General features: G+C 50.6%; 1 protein-coding gene across 9 annotated transcripts in view; it reads right to left on the bottom strand.

Annotated features, from left to right (window-relative positions):
* HDAC4 (histone deacetylase 4) overlaps positions 1 to 23,540 on the bottom strand; it is a 351,316-nt gene that overhangs the window by 250,054 nt on the left and 77,722 nt on the right. The window contains exon 1 of one of the 9 annotated variants that reach the window (XM_033229658.1): positions 11,150 to 11,371. The exons of the other annotated variants lie outside the window; for them this stretch is intronic. The gene's annotated coding sequence lies outside the window, so the exon portion shown is untranslated. Of the gene's footprint in view, positions 1 to 11,149; positions 11,372 to 23,540 lie in introns of those variants that run through there. 9 annotated transcript variants of the gene reach the window in all.

Genomic DNA, 23,540 nt, shown 5'->3' with positions numbered 1-23,540 from the left:
TCACTTTAGAACTTTTGAGAAAACTGAGGCCTTGAAAGTGAACTTTCAAAACGAAAAGGTAAATAGCGTTCTTGGAACTCAAGCAGCAACGTGTGCCTCTTCCACAGATCTCTCAAGTCACATCATTATTCCCGGTGCCGCTGCTGCTAAGTGCCTCTATCCCCACACGGCCACCACTACGGATGCTGAGATAAGAAGACACCAAAAAGAGGCAGGAATTAGCACAATATGGAAGAGATACCTGTGTGTCATGGGTCTTTAGGTTTGCTAAAATAAAACATTTCACATGAATAAAAAATTAATGGACAAAAACATAAACAAGAAATTCCAAACCAAGTAATTCTCATCACCAAACATTTGCTGACAGCAAGCTCAGGGAACAGCAGAGGCCCGTCTGGGCATTCCGGAAGCAACCAGACCTAGGATCAAATCCAGGCTTGACAACAGCTTGTCCTGCTGGCGCCCTGGACAAGCAGTAGCTTCTAGAGGCTGGGGGAGCCCCTGGGCATCACGGGGAGATGAGAGAAGATGTTTCCAGAACCTGACACACGTGTAGGGATCCAGAATCGCCAGCGCTCTTGCACCTGAGAGGGAAAGAGGGAATCCTGAAGTTCACGTGCATGCACACCGCGGATACTCCAGGGTCCCAGCGAGCCCAGCTGTTACAATCACACCATCACTGGGTGAATGCTGTGCACTCTGCAGGGGCCTCCTGGTTTAGTCATCATAGCCACTGGGGAGGCAGGTGCCCCTGCAGCCTCATTCCACCCACATCTGGTGCACAGCGCACACAGGATCAGCAGCGATAGGAGCAGCCGGCCACTCTTCACAGAGCCGTGAGACTGTGGCTAAATCATTTATCCAGGACCCAACAACGTGGAAATCATGGCACCCCACCTACAGAGGCTAGGTTAGAAAGGCATTTAATCAAACATTTAGAATGATCTTCATTTAATTATCTCTCGGAGACTTCACTGTGTCATATGATGAACACTATTTCCTCCAAAATGTACTGAGGCTGGAAGCATCCCTTCATCGCCACAGAGCACCCTTTTTTTTTTTTTTTTTTGAGATGGAGTCTCACTCTGTCACCCAGGCTGGAGTGCAGTGGTGCAATCTTGGCTCACTGCAAGCTCCACCTCCCAGGTTCACGCCATTCTCCTGCCTCAGCCTCCTGAGTAGCTGGGACTACAGGCGCCCGCCACCGTGCCCAGCTAATTTTTTGTATTTTCAGTAGAGACGGGGTTTCACCGTGTTAGCCAGCATGGTCTCGATCTCCTGACCTCATGATTCGCCTGCCTCGGCCTCCCAAAGTGCTGGGATTCCAGGCGTGAGCCACCACGCCCGGCCCGTCATAGCCTACCTTATTCCAAATATCCAAAACCTGGGACTGGGGACAGCCTGCCACCATGAATATCCTTTCAGCGTCAACACATCCACTGCCAACGTCAGAGTGAAAATGCCTCATTACTGGTTCATCCTATACAATAGGTTTATTCGTTTTGTTTTAAATGCAGAAAGGCGACTACCAAGTAGAGGTATTTCAGTAGAGGGACAGAGCGTGGTGCAATGACCAGGATGGAGGTGCCTAACCCCAATAAAATGCTGACATGGTCTAATCTCAAGCAGATGTTCTGATCCCTTTGCACAACCATGGCACTGGGGTGCCGACACCAGAAGAGACAGGCACACGAGGCAGGGCAAGTGGTGTTTATCACAGCTGCACAACGGGAGGGCAGCAGCACGTGCTTATTTGTATTAATGTTTAATAGGCTAAGGGCCAACATTTGCTTACTGGCTAAGTGATTTTCAATAGTATGCATGGAAACAAAAGCAAATTCCTTGAGTGAGAAGCGTCATGGGCAGAATCATGAAGCAAGGTCCCGCCCACCTGCACTGGTGGCCTCCCAGCAGCTCTCATAGACCCTGGACCTAGCACAGCCCAGCTGCGGCCCAGGGACTGGCACAGCTACTCCGCTCTGCTCCCAGCATGTCACAGGGGAGGCACACACCAGACAAGTCAAACCAGCAACAGAGCAGAGAGCCTGTGGGGATGCAGCTGGGGACCAAGCAGATGGAAGACAGGGAGTCCTGGGGCTTGGGAGGCAGGGGAGAGGGGAGAAGGAAGAGAGGTCCCATCAGAGGACTCCCTGCAGCGCTCCAGGAATTTCTCCTGAATTCCGTCCATAAGTGCCTTTCAATCCATGCCACCGAGGGAATTTCTGCTCCTTGCGACTAAGTGAACTCCCCCAGCACAGTCAGCGCATCCCTCTCTCTAACACAGAACTTCTCTTGCGGTCTCCCGAACAACCTTGGGAAGGAGCATAAATTCAGCAACACACTGAAGCTGGCCCAGGCCGTGCGCTGCGAATCTACTCCCATTCCAGTACAAGCATTCCCTCTTTTTACCCCAACTGGGAAATTCAAACAGATTAAGCCTCATCCATTCAAATCACTGATAAAGGATGATCCTCAAACCCTCCGTCTAGAGCCTTCCTGAGAGTGTGGTGTAGGTAGCTACTGGTCCCATGTGGTTCCTTAAATTGAAATTTAATTTAATTTAATTTGAAATCCAGGTCCTCGGTCACACCATCCACGTGTTGATGTGGCCACTGATGAGCTCAACAGCCAGGCATGACCAGTGGCTGCCCCGACAGGCATTGCTGCTATGGACCATTTCCACCATCGCAGAAAGTCCTGGCAGGAGGACCAAGGAGACCTCTTCTTTATAAAGCCCTCTTTGCATCCCAGTGTCTTTTCCTTTTTTTCCAAATGAGCAGGAAAAAAAAATCCCAACTGAACCTGACTCTGCTCCATCCATGTGGACGAAGCCAGGCTGGGCTTTCCTGCAGAATAGGAATGAAGACACAGAAGTGGACAGAGCACACCTTCGTTCCCCGGAGAACCCCAGGAGCTGTAAAAACACCCGATCCTCCCCTCTCCAGTTCTTACGGAATTTTTCCAACTGCTCTTTCCTTCTTTATCCTCTTCCATAATTGCATGCTGCGTGATGGGAGGGAGAAGTGAGAGAGAAGGGAAAGAAGAAGCTCATTTTCCTCATTCCGTCCATCATGTCCACGCTGTGTCAGGAAGGGTTGCAGAGAGAAGCGTCTTCGGGGTCCATGTGGGACCCTTCCCTGGGGCAAGGGCCCTTGGCTCTGGGCTTCTCTTTTCCTGGGGCTGCCCATCCAGAAGGACAAGCCCTGCCCCCTCCTCTGGGCTCCAAGAGCACTGCCCATTCCTCCTGCTGCTGCTGCTCAGCTGGGTCCCTCAGCCCCATCGGGGAGCAAGGCCTTCCTGCAGGAACCCCTTCAGGCCAAGCACAGCCAGCACTCCTCATGCCCTTCATTGAGCCGGCCGGGCGCCACCCCCTTACTCAGCAGCAGGAGGCCCCTTCTGGAAGGGGGTATCTCCCTCTGCCCAGGCTCTGCTTCTAAAGTCTGTCTCCCATCCCAGCCATGATGAGGGGCGATGGTGGGGCTGTGGTGTGCGTGTGCAGCACGAGGACTGCCACTGCCATGAACATTCCTCCTGCCTGCTAAGTCCTTGATCTGCTCTCAAAGTAACAGCTCCAGGGTGAGAGCAGCAGCCTGAGGCCAGTGATGCCAGGTGAGGCTCCCACACTGGCCCACATTTCTAAATTCTGCTGGCGTTTTTTTTTTCTCTCTTGAAACAGGGTCTCCCTCTGTCACCCAGGCTAGAGTGCAGCAGCATGACATGGCTCACTGCAGCCTCAACCTCCCAGCTCAAAGGATCCTCCCACCTCAGCCTCCTGAACAGCTGGGACTACAGATGCATACTACCATGCCCAGTTAATGTTTTTAATTTTTTTCGTAGAGAAAAGGTGTCCCTATGTTGTCCAGATTGGTCTCAAACTTCTGGCCTCAAGCAATCCTCCTGCCTCAGCCTCCCAAAGTGCTGGAATTACAGGTGAGTCACCGTAGGCCTATTTGTTTCTTTATGAAAAAAAGTAAAGAGTAAATTGTGATGAAATACCTCAATGCTACTGTGGTATGATTCCTGAATGGGAAAAACCTCACCACGCTTTGTTTCTCCATCAGATGCCTTGCCCATCACTACTGCCAAGGAGATTACGCCTAAGACTGATGCTACAAGTCTTCTTTTAAAACAAACAACAACAATAAAAACAAACAACAACAACAACAACAACAACAAAAAAAACAGGCAGAGGATGGGGGCTTCAGAGTCCTTTACTGTGAGGTCAAGAATAATTTCTAGTCACGGAAAATAATCTCTAATGACGTTATAAACAGCGCACCAAATCAATCAGAAAACATTCTTAGTATCATTCTCAGGCTGTCAAGAACAGAAAACCTAACTCCTACAGGCTTTATTGTGAAACGCTTAGAACTCCATCCTGATTGGAGAACATGGTCCTTTGTGACGGACAGGCAGGCGGCGGCCAAAGCCCAGAACCCAGCATCAGCCAAAGGAGGCATCAAGCTGAAGTCTCGGGTGAGTTCATTTCCAAGTCAAGGGCAAGGCCACCCTGGCAGCAAATTCTTCTGGCTACTCAAATTCAAATATTGCAGAACTAGCACTAGAGTTGCCAAGCTAGAAAATAGGAGCAGAGAGAGGAGGCCTTTCCACAGGAATCCAGATTAGCAAAACCCTTTGCTCTCTTCATCAAAACTCAGACAGGTTAGCTGAAAATCCGGGGACGGAACAGCTTCTACCAGGAAGGAGAATCCACGTGGGGCCATGACCAAGCACTGCAAACACCACAGCAGGCACTGCCCCTCTTCCAGCAACACAGCGGAAGCAGCCCAGCCACCAGTGACTTTCTGGTGGACATGCTCCAGCCCCCAACCCTTGAGCCAGGACCCAGCCCAAGAGCATAGCACCCTCCACTCTCCCTGGGCCTGAGCGAGGCAGCAATGTGCTTCGGGCAGAGCATTTCATGGGCGCACCCCTGCAGGACGCACCATCGCTGCTCAAGGTAGTCATCTAAGAACTGCTCACTCTTGAGAAGGGCAGGTCATCTTACTCCTCCCCAAAATAGTCTCTCGAGTCAAGCTCTCACCCACAGAAGGGACTTGCGGGGTGTGCGAGGAATGGCATTGTGGTGACAGCCCCAAGCAAGGGGCTATGCGGGCTCAGGCCCAGAACACCTTGGCAGGGAGAGGAAAGGGGTGGGCACTGCCTGGGCACTCTGCATGCTGGGCTGGGCATCACCACTGCCACCTCAGGAGTCCTCAAATGCCCCCGGGTGGGAGAGGTCATCACCTCCGCGTACTGAACAGGAGACCAGCTCAGAGTTCAGGGTGGGCCCCTGTGGCCACAGAGCCTGACTCCAGCCTCAGGGCACGAAGCACCTGGCCCTGGCTGCTCCCACCCCACACCTGGCTTCTGAGGCCTGGGGACAGGAGGGTACAGGGACAGGCCTAGAGGACAAGGTCCCTGGAAGCCCCAGCAGCTTGACAATGTGAGATAAGTTTCTCTTCCTTTTTATTGACGTGCCCAGATTGACTTGTCCTCCTCTGATGCCTGGTTCCTCTGCCATCAAGATCCGCCGTCTGGTGTGAAGGGGAACATACCTCACCCTTCTGCAGTTGCCACCGAGCACCCAAGGCGTGGTCCGCAGGGCGTCCTGTGCGAGCATCACAAGCACCCCACGAACAAGACACAGCGGCGCGTTTCCTCTGTCTCCCTGCTCCTTTCTCAGGACAGCCTGTGGCTTGCTCTCCCTTAAAAATCTTCTCATCAGTGTTACATTGTCAGCTTTCTCTTTTTGTTTTTCCTTTTTTTTTTTTAACTCACAATTGCGGAAACGAACTGGTTGAGCTGTTGCCTCAAGTAAAAAATTCAAGTCAGCCCTGACGCTGTCCATGTTTTCTGTAAAAACTGCTCACTTGTCAACATCGGGCAGCAACTGGAGGCCTCAACCCTCACTCTTCAAAAGCGGCTACAACAGCTGCATCCCCTGCGCTCAACTGCAGGGCGCGGCGCTCGCCTATACTCTTGTGAAGCCCCGTGACAAGGGCTTCTTGGGGACCCCAGACACCCACCAGACCCCACAGGCCTGCCCCATGTCCCTGGGAACACTCGGCCCCAAGGTCCCACTTCCTGCCTCAAGCGCCTGCCTCCCAGGCCTCACCAGTCTTCATCTCAGACCGCCAGGTCCTCTCGAGCCCCCGGAGCGCCCTCTGAGCCACAGCTTATAAAGCATGTAGGACCAGCTCTGCATCAGACCCCTGGGTGTGGGCCCAGCACCAGCTGCTTAACCTCTCTGAGTCAGCTTCCTTACCTATAAATGAGGATAAAAGCAGGATATTCACAAAGCCCAGAGCTAGGAAGGCCTCAATCAGTGTGAGCTTGGGGTAGGAGTCCACACAGGAGCAGTACCTGTTGCAAGTATTTTTATTACATGCTGGGAGGATTAAATGAGATAAGCCATGTAAACACCAGGCACATAGAAAGCATGAAATGATACCAGGTGGTGGCATGGTGTTACTTTCATTATTAATAATTTGAAAAAGCAGATTAACAGCTCAGGCGCTGCTGAACTCGGAGCCCCCATGAGGACAGAGGCTATAAACGTAACAGACATGAAACGTCCTAAAAGCTCCATGCGCAAAGTAAGTTGTTTATGCCTGCGTAACTTCTTGTTCTTCAAAAGATATGCTGCTTTTAAAAGGGACTGACTGGCGAAAAAACCTCACACACAAGGCAGTGCCCCTTTGCCAGGCCCTACCATGTCCGGCCCTCGGCTCCTGGGGTCAGGAGCTGTCAACGAAGCTGTGACCCTTGTGCCCAGCGTGCAGGCTCCGGGGGTAACTGGTTGCTTCTGAATCTCCTCATGGGGCTTAGGAATGATATGCTGTGGATGCTGTCAGGCAGAAACAAGGCCTCTTTGGAGGCTTTCTAAAGTTAGTAAGTACGTGTATATATAATATATATACACACCCACGGGAGAAGGTGAATACCGGGCACCCAGAGTCTCTGTAGGGAGCCACACGGCCCAGCAGAGAACACACAGTGAGCGTCACAGTCCAGCCGTCCCCTCCCCACATCAACAGGACAGTCCCACACTTTCTTCCAGCCGGCCTGGGGCATGTCAGGAGGCAGGGCCTGTACTGCAGGCTCTGTGTTCTTAGCCTTTGTGGGGGGCAGAGGTGCCCACTGCCACGTGGGCACACACAGGAGGCTCACCACATTCCTTCAAATGCAGATGATAAAGCAGCTTGAGCAACATGAATATTGTCACACTCATCTGAGGATTGCTGCTGTGTTTTCTAACTGCATGGCCATGACCAAGCAGTCAGTTTTGATCTAGGTTGGTAGTCAGGTTTCTGAAAGTGATGGCAGGCGCCTCGGGGCTGACACGGGGAGTCTGCTTGGCACACCTTCACCCTCATTACATTTTCTGGACAATGGTAGGGAACATTCCTTACTCCTCTGGCCCGTCAGCTTGGCTGAGCCTGGTGTGAGTGGCTCGCTGTGGGTCTGCAGCTTCATTACTGGGGAGTCTGGGTCATCTGTGAGGCCAACAACGTCCTGCAGGCACTGACGGCCCCGGCTTCTGCCCCTTTCTTTGTGGAAGCCACTCTGTCAGGTCTGGGACAGAGGGGCAAGAGGCTTTCAAACTTTTCCTTATTTTTGTATATTTGTATATTTAAAAAAAAAAAAAAATATATATATATATATATATTTCTTTTAATGCTGAAATAAGTTCTAGACGTTTCCAGACTTGTAGGTAAATGAATAAGAACTGAGTTTGTTTTCCAATCATGTTCACATTATTTGTGATGGTGTGGCTTAGTTTCATTTAGTGACTAAATTCTAGCCGTCCCTAGACTCATGGCCATGAAACTTGTCTTTCAAGTTGAAATACATTTATTTAACACACATGCACACACAATTCCATGTGCACACAGGAAGCTTTAGCAAGTACTCTCTGACCCCATTCCCTAAATACGACTGGGAACGAGGCTGCTGCTGCCCACACAGGCCCTTAATTTGACAGCGTTCAAGGAGACCGCGCAGGAACAGCAATAAAGAGCTGTGTAGCCACCAGCATTTCAGATGAATGCAGTGCCGTGGGCAAGTGCAATGTCTGCGTCTCCCCAACGCTGAAATGATTCCTAGCGCCCTAGACTGCCTGGCTTTACATGAGAAACACTGTACCTAAGTAACTACTTCATCACTCAAGGTCTCAAAGAATGCTGCCGACCTCGGTCTGCCTTGCTTCTAGAAACCAAAGGTTCTGGGTTTGGAGGGACTCCAGCTCTTCCCTGGGAAGTCATTTTCCTGAATAGATCTGACTTCCACTTATTTTCCCATCATTTCCCATCTTTTCATACATTTAGAAGGCAAAAGAAGTTCATCTCTCTAGTGATTCCAGAAGCTACCTGGCCCATCCATGGTGGGTGAACCCCCACCTAGGTCCAGCAAGTCAGTGACTGCAACAGAGGACCTCAGAGGCCACCTGGCCAGGCCCCATCCACGGATGTGTCCCTGCCCAGGTGCCAGCAAGGACTGACTAATACCTGACGTGGGGCCAAGCTATCATGTGTCCATGCTCGGCCCATAGAGCCATCAAATCATCCAGGCCCCAACTCACTCACTCGCTTCGTACCTTTCCCAGTCATGATGCAAAACGTACGTTGGAAATGGTGCTCTTCACCTAAACAAGGTCAAACACAGGGGCTACGACAGGCGCCCCACGTGCCCCCTATGTGCCCCCCACCCTGCCCAGGTGATGGCAGAGCAGCCAGGGCCCAGGGCCCACAGGGTTTTACATGGTGATAAGGGGTAGGGGGTGAATGCTAAGGGGCGAAGGCAGGACCCTACCCCAGCCAACAACCAGGAGACCTTGGCCTGGTTTCCCACACACCCCCAGGGAGCCAGAGAGGAGGGAGAGAACCTTCTGGGAGGAGCTGCAGGGATGCACAGGGGCATTCAGGAGTGTCCAAGGAGGGCCTGAGCCTCCAGTGTGCACCTCCCCAAGGGGGCCCTGCACCCTGGGCCCAGGGTGACCCGGAAGCAGCAGGAGCCGCAGGACCACAGGGGCCACCGGCAGGGTGGGTGATGCCATCCTTTCCACACTCGCCCTCCGGACTTCAGTACTCTGGTGAGCCTGGAGGCCCGAGTCATTCGGATGGCCCATCTCAGGCCACACCCTCCGGCTCTGTGCCTGCCTTCCACCCTGGGTGACCACGAAGGGTCTAGAAACCCTGACAGGGAAGGAGAAGAGAGCCCTGGGCACAAAGCCCAGGGCCTGGGGTAGGGTCCATGCCCCAGTGGTCATCCTCAGATGAGTGGGGGCTGTGCCCAGGACCCTCGGGGACCATGGGCTACTTTTAGAAACAAGAGGGTGTTCCATTTAGAAGCAGAGCACTGAGGAGCTGGAGACCCTGACCACAAGAGTGGCTCCCCGTGATGCCCAGAGGCGGCCACTGGGCCCCAGGAGAGAGAGGTTTGAAGGGTGGGTACGCCAAGTCGTCAAAGGACCAAGTGGCCACAAAAGGGAATTCCCCTCCCACTGCCAGTCAGGGACCTGCCAGAGATACGAGGGTCCAGTGGTCACTAAGGCCTGTCTCTGTAGCTCCATCCTCTCGCCTAGAAAAAGCGGGTGTCCCTGCCTCCTGGACCTTGCAGACTCACTAGGGACCCTAAACATGGTTTTCCAAATAGCCAAACGACAACTCCTGCTCAAGAAAACACATGTGAGAGAAGCCCTCCTCACTCAGACAATGTTCTCATGACCGCTCTCGGTCTAAGCAAACGCTGCTGGGATGATTTTCTTCACGTTCTCTTTTAGAACAAGCATAACGCAATGAGGATGTTGGAGTGTTTCACGCTTTCTTTCCAGAGGCATTTCTACCAGCCTGAAATGCCACCCCACAGCCACTGTGGATTTGGGGACTGTCACACACATCTCCACACACCCCGAGCCACATCACACTTAGCCACTATCTCGGAATTCCTGATCCCCACCTGAAAACGGAACACAAGGCCCAGCAGCAACACCCAGCAAAGTGTCCCCCTCCCCCCAAAGTGAGTGGCCACACAGCAACGAGCTGCTGCAAAGCAACGAGCCGCAAGGAGCCAAGGATGGTCCGTCCCACCCCCAGTGGTGAGAGCCGGGCCCATCCCGCCCCCAACGGTGAGAGCCGGGCCCATCACACGCCCTCCCTGGGCCTTGTCACTCGTCCTTCCCGCACCTCATCACTCACCCTCCCTGGGTCCCAGCGTCCTCATCTGTGAGATGCGGGTGGTCAGCATGCAGGAAGCCCTCTATGACCATGAGCTGTCAGCTTAGGGACAAGAGAGCTAGAGACCGGGGGGAGTCCACTGCCTTGGGGATGCAAGGGAGCCACGCTCACCTTCTCCCTGATCAAGCTGGCCCCCTAGTGACACAGGACGAGAGGATAACCTGCCTGGCAGTCAGCAACAGTCTTTCCTAACAAGAATTCCACACTTCCATGAGGTTATAATCAACTCGGGAGTGAGAAGTTACTTAGCTCCCTGTTTCCAGAGGGTCTTAGCAAAGTGAGGAATCTGCAGATCTCTCTGAAAGATCAGCTACCAAAGGAAAATAACAATAATGAAGATACTGTTGGTGGAATACATAACCTCCATCCACAGCCAGATACTGCTTCCGGAACTACACTTCGCATCTAGGTGAGCTCGTTTTCTGTATTTCAAAAGCACAAAGATCTATCTATGTTCATGGTGTAATCTAGGCACAGTGTGGTTAACAGGCCCCCGGGTGTCCCCACTTCCAGCCCAGTGCAGGGGTTCAGCCGCTGCAGAAACTCTGACTCTGCTAACGCAAAGTGCCAAGACTGCTGTCCGCCAGCGCCTTCACTCCCCCGGGGCCTGTACCTGTAGCAGGGCACTCACATTCCAAGTCCTCATTGCTTCCGAACCCAAGGGCAAGGCTGTCGCAGGCGAAAGGTGATTTCCCTTTCCTCTACACCCAAGCCCTCGGAAGCATGCTGCAGGCACCTGGAGGTGGCACAATGCTCCCAGCTCCCCCAGAGGCTGAGTTCAAACATTCTAAGTGGATTCTTGATAACAAGCTGCCAGCTCACTGGAAGACACTGAGCAGTTACATAACATCACGGAAAATCCCTTACAAGTTTCTTAAAAAAGAGTTAATCGTACTGACTTGGTACTTTACCTTCAGCCTAGACTTTCGCTTAATCCCAGAAACTGCTCCAAAGGCGTTTTTCTGAGGGCGTTCGGCGCCGTAACTCAGGAGAAACCCAAGTCCTGCTCTCCCGGCGGTGCTCGCTGAGGAAGAATTCAGCCGCTCCACCCTGACATCTGGTTTCTATTTCATATCCATGTTGTCACATTACATAACAAGCAGATGATACGAGAGATCACCACAGTGTTTCGGCTCAAGAGTCGCAAAGAACGCCCAGAACACTGTTTATATTCAGGGCCGTGAACGTTCACCAAACCAAATTTAGTGCAGAGGCTGCATCATTCCAGGCTGAAACCCAGCACTTAGAACAAATGCCCGAGGAAGCAAGAAGCAGGACCCCGCCTTCTCAGCCACCTCTCACTAACACTCAGCTCCACTCCTGCTTCCTTCCTGTCACTCCACATCCAAGTTAGAGGGAAGCACAATTTATCTCTGGCCTGTATTTACTCCTGCACCTGGAAGGAGGCTTTGGCCTTGTAGACGGGCAGGAGCTCCTGGCCGGCAAGGGCCAGTGTGGGGCCCAGGGAGAAGATGGAAGTCAAGTCATATGGCCCCCACCGCGGGCAGAGCTGCGCCAGCAAGCATCCTGGGAGCTGGGGGGCCTCAAGGGAGGCAATCCCCCCACACACCATCCCCTTCTCCTTTGCTCATCTGGGGAAGCTGTGAGGACTGGTGTTGATAAAACATTCCAATCGCACACTCAGGCCATGGATGTGGCCATGCCAGCACGGAGGCCAGGAGCCTCTAGCAGAAGTGTGTTCTGGAAGCTGCCCCCTCCCATGCTGCCACCTGGTCCCATGGGGCATGCAGGGAGGGTGGCCAGGGCAGCCCAAACCAGCATCAGGCACAAGGCCCAAGGAGTTTCTCCAGAGCAGCCCATCCTCTTCAGTCCAGAAAAAGTCAGACTCCACAGCAGGGTCAGCCGTCCAGTTAGGGAACCCACTAAGGGGCTGTGCGCGTGAAGGTGCCCAGAATCAAACCACCGAACCCCAGGGCGCCCTGCTGGGGAACGGTCCACGGCAGTCATTCCGCCTTGGGGTGAGCCGCTCTGCCCAAGTGCCGGTGAGAGCACAATACTTCTTATTAGCACACAGAACGGCCAAAGCCAACGTGATTAGTAGAAAAACCGATATCTCAGTGACTTGGGGCTCAGGTTTGCCCCGGCTGTGGGTGGAAGCCCCAGGTACCCCTCAAGGCTGGTCCAGGGCTCCGCAGACAGCAGACACACCAACTCTGAGTGACAGCATTGGTGTTCAGCGGATTCTGGATTTCGCTCTCTCCCCTGAACCAAGGATAGAGAATGTTTCCCAGAGTAGGTTCAACAGAAAATGGTCACAGTGTGTCTGTGACAGTGTGATGTTCCGGGAGGACGGCTGGGGCCGAGGGAAGGCCCCTCCCATGAGCCCTACCTCCATGAGACTGCATAGGGCAGGACTGCCCAGCAGAAAGAGCACAGCACAGGCACAAGGGCGGCCCCAGGTTGGCAGGGCTGAATGGCTTCAGGACCTCCCTCCTTTCCCCCCTGGGGAGTAAAGGCAATGATGCAAATATGATAAGCAAACATAGGCCCCAAAACACAGACAGGGCCAGGACCCTGATGCCAACCAAGCAGACCCAAAACTGGGCCCGGGGGCACAGGGCAGGGTCGCTGAGTGCAGAGGGGCCTCACGCACTGTCCAACACTTCCCTCCAAAACAGACGCGCCAGTGACAGGCTTCAACCTTTTCACCGGCCTGACACCTGGATCTCTGCTGCCCTGTGCCAGGTTAGCCACGACCGACACCACCACAGCCACTGGCCATTTAAGAAAAAGAACCCTGACGTTAACCCGCTTGAGCCCTAATATTAAGCCAGAGCAGCACCACAATTCCAAAACCACATGCAAAGAGTGCCTTTTAAACATTCTGCTGAGATCTGCGCGGTCACAGTCTGAGAGGCAGGTCTTCTTGGCTACCTGTGGTTTCATTCCAGCGTTACCAGGCACCTTAAAGGCCTGTGAGCTTTTGCGGGGTCAAGCAGCATCAGCTCCACTTTACAACCCCGCAGAGTGAGGTGCCCGCTCTGCAGCCCCAGGGCAGAGCCTTGCAGCCTTAGAGCCAGGGGGACGGCCTGGCCCCTTCTGAGCTCTCAGCAGCCTGAACCCCGCATGTCCCCTGCTGTGTCACCGGCACTGGTCTTGCCTGGCATTGAGATATGTGGCACAAGCAGGCACCAAGCCCAGAGACACCCGACCTGGACCGTTAGACTGGGTAGCACTTGTCAAGTGCCGTGCAAACAGTGGATGAAGTGTCCTCAGCCGGCGTCAGCTGTCCTGATCCGCAGAACACATAACTCCTGGCACTTCTTTCCGAGCATCCGGGAAATGTAGAATCCGAGCATTACACCATCCAGTTGAAGATGACAGATTTACGATATAAAACAGCACCCGCGACTGAGGACTTTGTAGGAATGGAGGCCACTGTCATTATTTCATAGGTGAGGGGGAGGGGGACACTGTGATCCATGAAAGGAAACGACAGCTCAGCCCCTCCAAAACCACACACGGGGGACTCCGTTTCTTATAGAACTTCAAGTTTCTGTTCTAAGCAAACGTTACAATACATGTTAAACTACATTCTGACACGAAGCTCCCATGCTTTTCAACGGCAGGTGTTACAATGACCACGGAATAGTGATGGGGCGGTGCCTCCTCACAGGGACACGGCAGGGAGAAGTGTGGACTGGAGCCAGCAGGGTCCTTGACCTAAGAGGCCTTGGGCAGCCCACAGGGTGGCTCCTGAGCGCCTCCCTGGGAAAGGAAGAGCTCAGAAAGGGTTCCTCTAAAGGCTCCTCCCAGAGCACCGGCTCTGCGGTTCCCTGGAGCCCTAGACTAACATGAGGACACGGAGACAGAGAAGAATGCCCACTAAAAGCTTTACCCAAAAATTGAAAGCCGAGAAAAATCACACCAGATCATCTCAGTTTAGACTTGAGGAACCTCGGCGCTGACATCACTGTCACCATCACAAAGCACTGGACACCAAGCTGCCACCTACCACACCGCAACCTGGAAGGAGGGGTGGGCGGGGGCACCCCTGGGCAGGGCATGACACCAGGCCAGCCAGCCACCTGTGCTGCAGAGGAAATGCAGCCCCTCCCAACTGAGAGGCCCCCGGTACCATCACCACAGCCTTGGTGCCAGGGCTCCTAGCGCCTGACAGGGAAGATGAGAAGGGCACTAGCCGCTGCCAAGAGGCCTGCTGCCCACCCCCAACTGCATGGCAGTGGTGCTGCCAGCACCACCATCCACGGTGGCCCAGGAGCCCACACGCAGGACACGCACGCACATAGTTCCACATTAGGACCTTAATTCCTCAATTGTTGGAAAGGAGGACAAATGGTGAAATTCATGAGGAAAATGTCCCTCACTGTCCTCCATTCTAAAGCAAACACTAAGAATGGGCTGCTGGGCTACAGAGAAGTCATCACCTTTCCTCTGTGCGTCCAACGAAATGAAAACATCCATGCTTGCCTTCACAAAAACGGAAAACTGCATCCAGAACAAGGTCCGTGGCATTTCTGACAGTGTGTCCCATGGATACGAAGTTGGTCTTCCTGTGGGTCCTCCAAGGCATGCCCTTCGACGGCGCCACAGCTCTGAGGGCAGAATGTGGTGGTGGCCCAGCTGCCATGGCACCAGCAGACTAGCCTGGTACACGGAGAGGGGAGCCTACTGACTGTGGACAGGCCACGTTCCCCCAGTGTCTTCATCTGCAGAGGGAGACCCGGAGCCTCTGAAGACCGCCCCAGCTCAGCACTGTGGGGAAGGCCAGCCAGGAGGCAGGCAACACGTCAGGCCCCACGCTCCTCTCACTGGCTGCCGACAGGAGGCAGATGAGGTGTGGGGTGCAGCCTGCAGAGCAAGGAGTCAAGGTGGCCAGCCTGGCGCAGGGGGTGCCCCCAGCCAGGGAGCTTCACTCAGGCTTGGGCTCTGTCCCGTGCCTCCCTGGGGGCGTTCCGAGGTGGCAGAGGAGGAAGCTGCGGCCTGTTATCCACTGCCCAGTCTCTGCCTCTCACCAGCACACAGATGTTTTCAGCGGCACAGACTGGCTTCTGCCTGAATTCATTTCATATTTTTAAATATGCTCTTAATGGAAAGCAACAAAAGTACTTGAGAAAATGCGCTGATGTAAATGTCCCTGCAGCAGCCAGGGACTAATTTTAGAAGGGGCTTTGAGGAGAAACCCAAGGGATGCTCACTTGCTGGAAACAGCCTCCTCCCCAAAGAGTGTGAAGATCTGGATTAGAACCAAGTATCCCCACGCTGCCCACAAGCCTGCTCCTCCAATCGGGGGCTGGCCATCCCACTGAGCACTGATATCGAAGGCTGACTCTTCCTAACCTTACGAGAGGTTAGGATGACAGGAATCATCCCAGTTTTCCATGCCACTTCGCAAACACAGCTGGTCGGGCCCTTAGCACTTCCGGACCCCCAGATATCCCAGATTCTTTGCTGGAAGTTACGGACACAGAAAGTTTCTTATGAAAATAACGGCCTCAAAAGAAAGCCAATGTACAGCACTGGTGACAGAAAGGAAGATTCAGAAAAGCCTTCACGCCTGGCAATATGGCACACGCACTTTTAGAGACGTCTAATTATACTCAGGGCTGAGTTGGCTGAAGAGTGAGGAATATACTCCAACGACAGGAATTCAAGGCAGGGCGAATCGAACACGAAAGGCAGCCCGGAGCCCAGGGCCTGTCCTGGGGACAGCCACCTGCACTGCCACTTCCCTGTGAGTGTGTGTGTGGAGCGGCCCAGGGGAAGCCAGAAGACAGGCCTGCAAGGGACATGTCCGGGCCTGGGCTTGATGTTGGCGAGAAGGGGTCAAATCGAGAGAGGATGCCCCTCAAAACTCATCATCAAAGACCCCTCGGTTTGGGGAGAATTCAGACAACCCATGAGGCCTGACGAGCAACCCTGGCACCTGCAAACACAGGCATGTCCCAGGCAGCACCTCCCAGCACCAGGCAGAAACCGGCAGAAACCTTCTCTAACGAAACACGCTATGAACCTCAAAATAACATCCACAAGAAGGATGGACATGAAGTCACAGTGAAGGACCATGGGCAGCGGGAGTAAGTCCCGGAAAGACCTCAATTGTAGGAAAATCAGGTACTGACCCAAAACACACGTGAAGGACACTTGAAGAAACAAGAGAGGTCATCCAGGGTCAGGCTGGAGCTAGTGGCCACCAGGTCCTGTCACTTAGTGACTGTACAACCCTGGTGGCTTCCTCAACCTCCCTGTGCCTTAGCTTCCCATCTGCCAAAGAGGCATTAGAAAAGCCCGCACTCTCCCTGGAACAAGGGTAAGGAAGAAAGGAGACAGATGTCTCAGCTGTTATTATTAATAATTATCAGAAGTGTCACATGGATCTGAATGATCCAAATGGAACTTGAAGAAACAAAACTGTCATCATTAAAATTTAAAACTAAATGAGTGAGTTAACTAATCAAGTATTAACAGATAGAGCTGAAGAGAGAATTAGTGAGCAGTAAAACAGCACTGAAGAAATAACCCAGGATGCAGCACAAAAAGGTAAAGAGATAAAAAGCAGGAGAGGTTAGGGGACTGGAAGGACAGCGGAAGACACGCTCACACACATCTGTAAACCAAAACTAAAATTCTAAGCTCCCGACCATCTGAATGGACCCCTCCTCTCAGCCAAGGGCATTCCAATGTTAACCTGAAAACCTAGTTCAGGTTGTGACGGGGAGGGGGAGCCAGATATGCCTCATGATACCCTCTTCCCTTTTGGAACTGCTGATAGAACAGACTCTTTTAAGTCTGATGAGAAACATTTCAGTCTATTCTCTCTGACGCCTGCTGCCCGGAGGCTTCGTCTGCATGGAAAATCCTTGGTCTCCACAATCCCTTATCCTAATCCAGACATTCCTTTGTGTGGATAATAACTAACTCTTTCAACCAACTGCCAATCAGAACATTTTAAAATCTACCTATCATCTGAAAGCCTCACACTTCGAGTTGTCCTGCCTTTCTGGGCTGGACCAATGTTCATCTTCCACATACTGATCGACGTCTCATGTCTCCTGTCTCCCTAAAAGGTATAAAACCAAGCTATTCCCCGACCACCTTGGGCACATGTTGTCAGGACCTCCTGTGGCTGTGTCACAGGCACGTCCTTCAGCTTGGCTAAACAAACTTTTAAAACTGAGTGAGACCTGTCTCGGATACTTTTGGTTTACACACCTACTCAGAGTCCCAGAAAGAAAGAAGAGAGATGATGGGACAGCGACGGGCAACGCCGATGCACGAGCGCTAGAGAAACATTCAAAATGAAACCCAGCATGCCCAACCACACGCGAAAACATGCCTCAAAGCCCCTACACTTCAGAGAGCACGAAGGCACCATCAACCTGGCAGACCAGGTGACAGTGAGAAAGTCCAGAAACAGACGAAGTACAGGCGAAACTCCAGGGCAGGATAAAGGTGCCATCTCAACCACTGGGACCAACAGGGATGTTTTAATAAATGGTGCTGGGACAACTGGGCCACCGTCTGGGAAAAGCTAACAGTGAATCCAAACCTAACGCCATACACAAGGGTAAACTCCCAACGAATCGGGGATGCAAATGTGAAAAACGAAACCGTACAAGCACTGGAAGAAAACATCTTCTGGAATTCAGGGAAGGCTTTCTAACCAGGACTGAAAATCCAGACGCAGTTTAAAAAAAACAATAAGGTTGATACGTGGAGGAAAAACCTTTTACGGGCAAAAGCAGCATGAGAAAGAATGTCAAAATACATTGGACCAACCGCGAGCAGTTACTTGCAACACACATGAAAGATAAAGGCCAAAATCCCCGACATCAGTAGAACTCTCACAGACTGTGAGAGCAGAGACCAAAAGCCTAACGGAAAAGCCAAAGGCAAAGACAGAAAAAGGGCTCCTACAAACTGAAATATCCTTTATGTACCAAATGAGCAAATAAGTAATACACTCCACTCCAAAGCCCTGTGGGAACAGGCTCGCTCAGACACCACTGGCGGAAATGCAAATGGATGTAAGTTTCTACAGGAAATTTTGAGAAAAAAGCTAACAAAATGATGTATCTGCTTATCTTTTGACAGAAATCACTCCAAAGGCCAACTGTGAAGATACAACTCAGATGGCAGGCCCAGTGACTCACACCTGTAAATCCCAGCAATTTGGGGGGCCAAGGTGGGAAGACCACCTGAGCCCAGGAGTGTGAGACCAGCCTGAGCAACACAGCAAGACCCCATCTCTACAAAAAATTAAAGATAAAAAATTACCTAGGCACGGTGGCACGGGCCTGTAGTCCCAGCTACTTGGGAGGCTGAGGCGGGAGAACTGCTTGAACCCACGAGGTGGAGGCTGTAGTGAGCCGTGATCGTACCACTGCCCTGTACAGTATACCAATTGTCCCTATGTAAGAGACTGGCTGGACGAAGTCCCGAGTGTACGGGGCTGTCCTCAGGAATGAGCAGGAGCCTGTGGACAGACATGGTGTGGTTTCCAGGACATGCTGCTAGGGAAGAGGAGCTCCCTATAGGACATTCTTTCTGTGCAAGAAAGGGGAAAAATTAAAGCACACAAGGCCACCCAGGAAAGAAAGGTAGCTCGTGGGGACAGGGTGGAAAGGACAGGGGAACAGCAGGGGTAGGGGACCCGCTTCTCTGGGTCTGGCTCCTATACAGTTCTGGCTTTTGAAACTGCAATTGGGTTTCACATAATCAAAAAGTGAAAATTAATACAATCAAAAAGTCCAAAGAGGGGAGAAAATTCTAAAATGAAATACAAACAGAAACAAATAACCAAACCCCATTTCAAAGGAGTAACATAACCATGCTGGGGCAGGGCGGGGTGTGCATAAGAACTTGCCAAAGTGGCTTTTAGACCCGGTATCTGGACCATACGCCTTCAGTGACTGCTGGACTCTAGCTGGGGGTTTCCTTTTCGCAGAGGCACAGTTTAATAATCTCTGAATATTCTGGGATTGAGACTGAACAAATAAGGAAGTACATTATTGATTCTGAGAGCTCCGTGTCTCGTTGTCAGAGGAGGGAGTAACAAATGTGAAAGGAGAAGGGCGGTCGATGGCCTTTGTGAGGCTGGGCTGGAGCTGAAGTGCCATGTGTGCGGGTGGGGCCGGTGTGTGTGAGTGCAGGGGAGGATCTACACACATCTATTCACAGCTCCAGCTGCCGAGAGCTGGTTTCTAAATAGCATTCCCCGAGAAAGGAACCAGGCCGCCTTGAGAAACAGCTGATTCCAGGCCAGGGCAGGGAAAGTACAGGAGAGATTAGGACATTCTGCGTATCCAAGAGGGTAAAGAAAGGCCCCAAAATGGGGGGACCTGCCAGAAACGCCAGCATAAAGGGGCTCTCATTGGCCAAACTGGAACAATGTGGGCAGCAGAGCAGATACTGATAATCAAAGGTTATAACCCAGTTAATAAGTTAGGAATCTACAAGATCAAACTAATGTAAGTAAACAATAAGAAACATAAATGCTCTTTACAGTAGAAAGTTAACGACGTGAGTCCACATTTCACGTCGTCCATAGGTTCTTGGAAACTGCAACTTGAAGACAACAACAGACGGTCTTCAAACAATGCCAGTCCTTCAACAGTCATTTGATTGTAACACTGCTGAGAAAAAAAAAAACCTTGGTTTTCTTCTGTATTATTTCACTTAAAAGTCAGTTTCCAAGAACCTCTTGAGGTTCATGAGGGCTTCCCGTACTGAACATAGTAAGAATGGTGGCACTAGATGACCAGTAGCTGCCACCAGGACAATAACAGACTCAGGCAAGAACCATGGAAGAGGCTGAGACTTGCGGGTCAGTGCTCAGGGAGTAGCAGGCTGTCTGCACAGTCCCAGATTATCTCCCTACCAGATACCTGCTAATTAGGCAGGAAACAATGTAACTTCACAGTGGAAACACCCGCCAGCACCACCTTCACTGACAGGTTCCAGGCAGCATCAGCAGCAACCAAATATCAGTATCACTGAGTGTCACTGCGGTGGCCGGCCTCCAAGTCCAGTGGCATCGCTGGAATCCAATCACAAGGAAACTGCCGAAATCCCAAGCTGAGAAGCATTTTACAAAACAGCCGCCCCTGTGCTTCTAAAATGTGAATGTCATGAAACATAAAGATGATGAGGAGACTGTCCCAGAGCAAAGGAGATTTGGGAGGACATCAGAATTGAATGCTCTGCAGGGCCTGTCATCTCCTGTTGATAACAAGACATCATTAGACCATCAGCAAAACATAAATAAGGCCTACAGATGAGAGAACAACGCCGGATCGCTGTTATTTTCCAACTCTATTCACTGTATGTAGTTGAAGAGCGACCACGCTTATCTGAGGCAACATGGCCTGGATCAGTTGGGGGAAGGCATCACATCTACCACTAACTTTCAAATGATTCTGACAAAAACAAAGGATGCATATAAATAAACAGTAATTCTTTGGATTATTTTTTGCTGATTTTCTGTAAGTTTGAAATTACAGCAAAATTAAAAGTTAAAAAGAAAAAAGTTAAGGAACAAAATCCCCCATTATTACTGGAAGACACTAATCTTCAGATTGAGGAAGTCCAAAAAAATATCAACAGGGGTGAGTGAGAACTCTTACTACAAATGTAGAACACCAGGACCACAAGACACCCAGAGAGACACAACAGATTCCTACCAAGGAAGTGAACAGCCACAGTGGAACTGAGTGAACCAATCACATCCTCAGAGCCCTGGGGAAGAGCAGCTGCCTCCCCAGCACTGTCTTCTGTGAGGGATCATTCAACAATGAAGGGGAAAGGAGGCAACTTTCATACGACCAAACAACGGAACTTCTGCAGGAATTTCTAAAGGATGTTACTTCCAGAAGGAAAGTTAAAGCAAAAAAAAAAAAAAAAACAGAATATCTGATATTCAACAAGAAACAGCAAACAAGTAATATCCACATACAGGAAAGTTTAAGGAGCAGTGGCCATAGGAAGCTGTGATAATGAAGGCAGCGCACGGCCAGTCGCAGCCTCCCGTTAGCTGCTGGAAGGAAGCCACACACACCCAGATATATCAATTCTGCAAATGATTAAGAAAACAAAACCAACAACAAACAGAAAAACGGGTGCCCCGTGTCAGAAGACACTGACAGCTGGCACAGCAGGCTGGTGGTCAGGTACAGGTCAGGCGAGGGTCACCTCCCAGGACCGAGTAGCAAGGCGCCCTGGTCAGTCTGAGGACACTGGCACTATGTGTAAGACGGTGTGGCCGTGCTGCAGGCCACACAGATTTAAAGTGGCTTACCTGTGACCCGGCACCCTCATTCCCGGGCAGGGACCTGGCAAAGGCCCAAGTCTGCATGTGCCAGAAAACACACAAAAGAATGTCCACGACATCATGTTTGAGAGCAGCCACATCTGAACATGAGTCAAAGTTGTGAAAATTCACAAAATTGAATGCAAGACACTAACGAACACCAGTTCCCTAGAGCTACATGCAGAAACATGGTTCTCGAAACCAGTCCTGCCTGAAAAAGAACCCACGAAATAGAAAACATATAGTATAATTCTAATTACATGAAGTTCAGAAACATAAAACTAAAATCGTACTGTTTAGGAACATGTGCATGTATGATAAAACTTTTTTTGGAAAAACAACACAATGAAAAGCAAACATGTAAATGTCCTTGTAATGGTCTCTGTCTCACAGAGCACACGGTCACTGCTGTTGTTTTTCTTTAAATGATGCAGATAAGGTCTATGTATTTTTTAATTCTTTAATCAGAGATTTATAATTAAAATTTAAAATAAATGTGTGTGCAGAGGATAAAAAGAAAATGACTAAGGGAGCTGAGAAAGTGATAAATCACCTGGAATTCCAGCACTTTGGGAGGCCAAGGCAGGCGGATCACCTGAGGTCAGAAGTTCGAGACCAGCCTGACCAACATGGTGAAACCCCGTCTCTACTTATAATACAAAAATTAGCCGGGCGTGGTGGGAGGCGCCTGTAATCCCAGCTACTCGGGAGGCTGAGGCAGGAGAATTGCTTGAATCTGGGAGCCAGAGGTTGCAGTGAGCCGAGATAGCACCATTGTACTCCAGCCTGGGGAACAAGAGCGAGACTTCGTCTCAAAAAAAAATAAAAGTGATAAATCAAACGAAAAAAATAAATTTGGAAGGAATTACAGAGAATGGAACGCTGAACTCCACCAGCCTGTGACAAATGACATAGGTAAATATAAATTTGCCAAACACAGAAATAAGGAAATTCGTAGGACTCTTTTGTTATGTAAAAATCGTATTTTAATCAAAACTATTTTGCTGTTGAACTTTTCTAGCTATTAATTATTGGCAAATACAAAATACGCTGATTCTAGTGGGTTCCTGATAATCTATAAAATTTTCTGAATCTTTTTGAGTCTTTTTATGTGAATTTATTTTGGTTCTTCCCATCTTAATGAAACTGCTGATATCTCAAGCCATACTGAACACACGTGCTACCTACCGTCAGGTCAACCTCAGAACACAGCTTTTAAGACAAGGCCTCTAGAGTTTTCCAGCCATGAAAAAGATTCATTTTTGCTTTCAAATGATCCCCAACTTGTAAGAACTACATATTCTCTCCAACTTAGGTATTTTAAAATCAGTTATGAAAACTGAAATATTTTATCTTTATTTTTCAAAACATTCTCTCATATTTACATGATTTATACCGCTTTCCTTGTATAACAAACTGTCCTGTAATAAAACCTTTGATAATGAATAACTATATAATGTACTGTTATTTTCTTTTCCTCAATATTCTATTTAGGGTTTTAAACCTATGTTTACAAACAAAATATGCTTAGAACGTTTGCTTTATTATTGTCTCTTACAGATTCTAAAATCAAGATACTCTGAGCTTCATAAGATTAGCTTGCATTTTTCTGTGTTTTGAGGCAATTCTTAAATAAGGTGAACGTGTATAAATGTTGGAAAAATATTACATTATCCCTGAAGGAGCAGCTGCTTTCAAGAATTACCTAACTGGGTCCTTTGCAGAGTTCTCAGAAGTTCTTCCTCTTAGTGACAACTTCCTCTTAGTGACATGCGTCTTCTTGTCAGAGTACGCGACACTTTTCTTCTAAGTTCTGACATTTTCTAGTTACTTGCTCTGGCCCGGTCAAAGCCCTCCAAAGCCTTGCCATAGAGCACAGAACATCACAGCTTCCGCCCACACCAGGACTTCCCCTAGACGCTGGCTTCATCATTCTCAGGGCAGCATCTATCCCTGACAGCACATGCGGTTGTTACGGGGGAGGGTCTTCACTACGAGTCGTCCAGGTTCTT

This window comes from Trachypithecus francoisi, unplaced genomic scaffold (assembly GCF_009764315.1).
Source record: "Trachypithecus francoisi isolate TF-2019V2 unplaced genomic scaffold, Tfra_2.0 Lachesis_group13, whole genome shotgun sequence".
Taxonomy (NCBI): Eukaryota; Metazoa; Chordata; class Mammalia; order Primates; family Cercopithecidae; genus Trachypithecus; species Trachypithecus francoisi.
The sequence above is the reverse complement of the archived record's forward strand: the minus strand, read 5'-3'. Positions and strand labels throughout refer to the sequence as shown.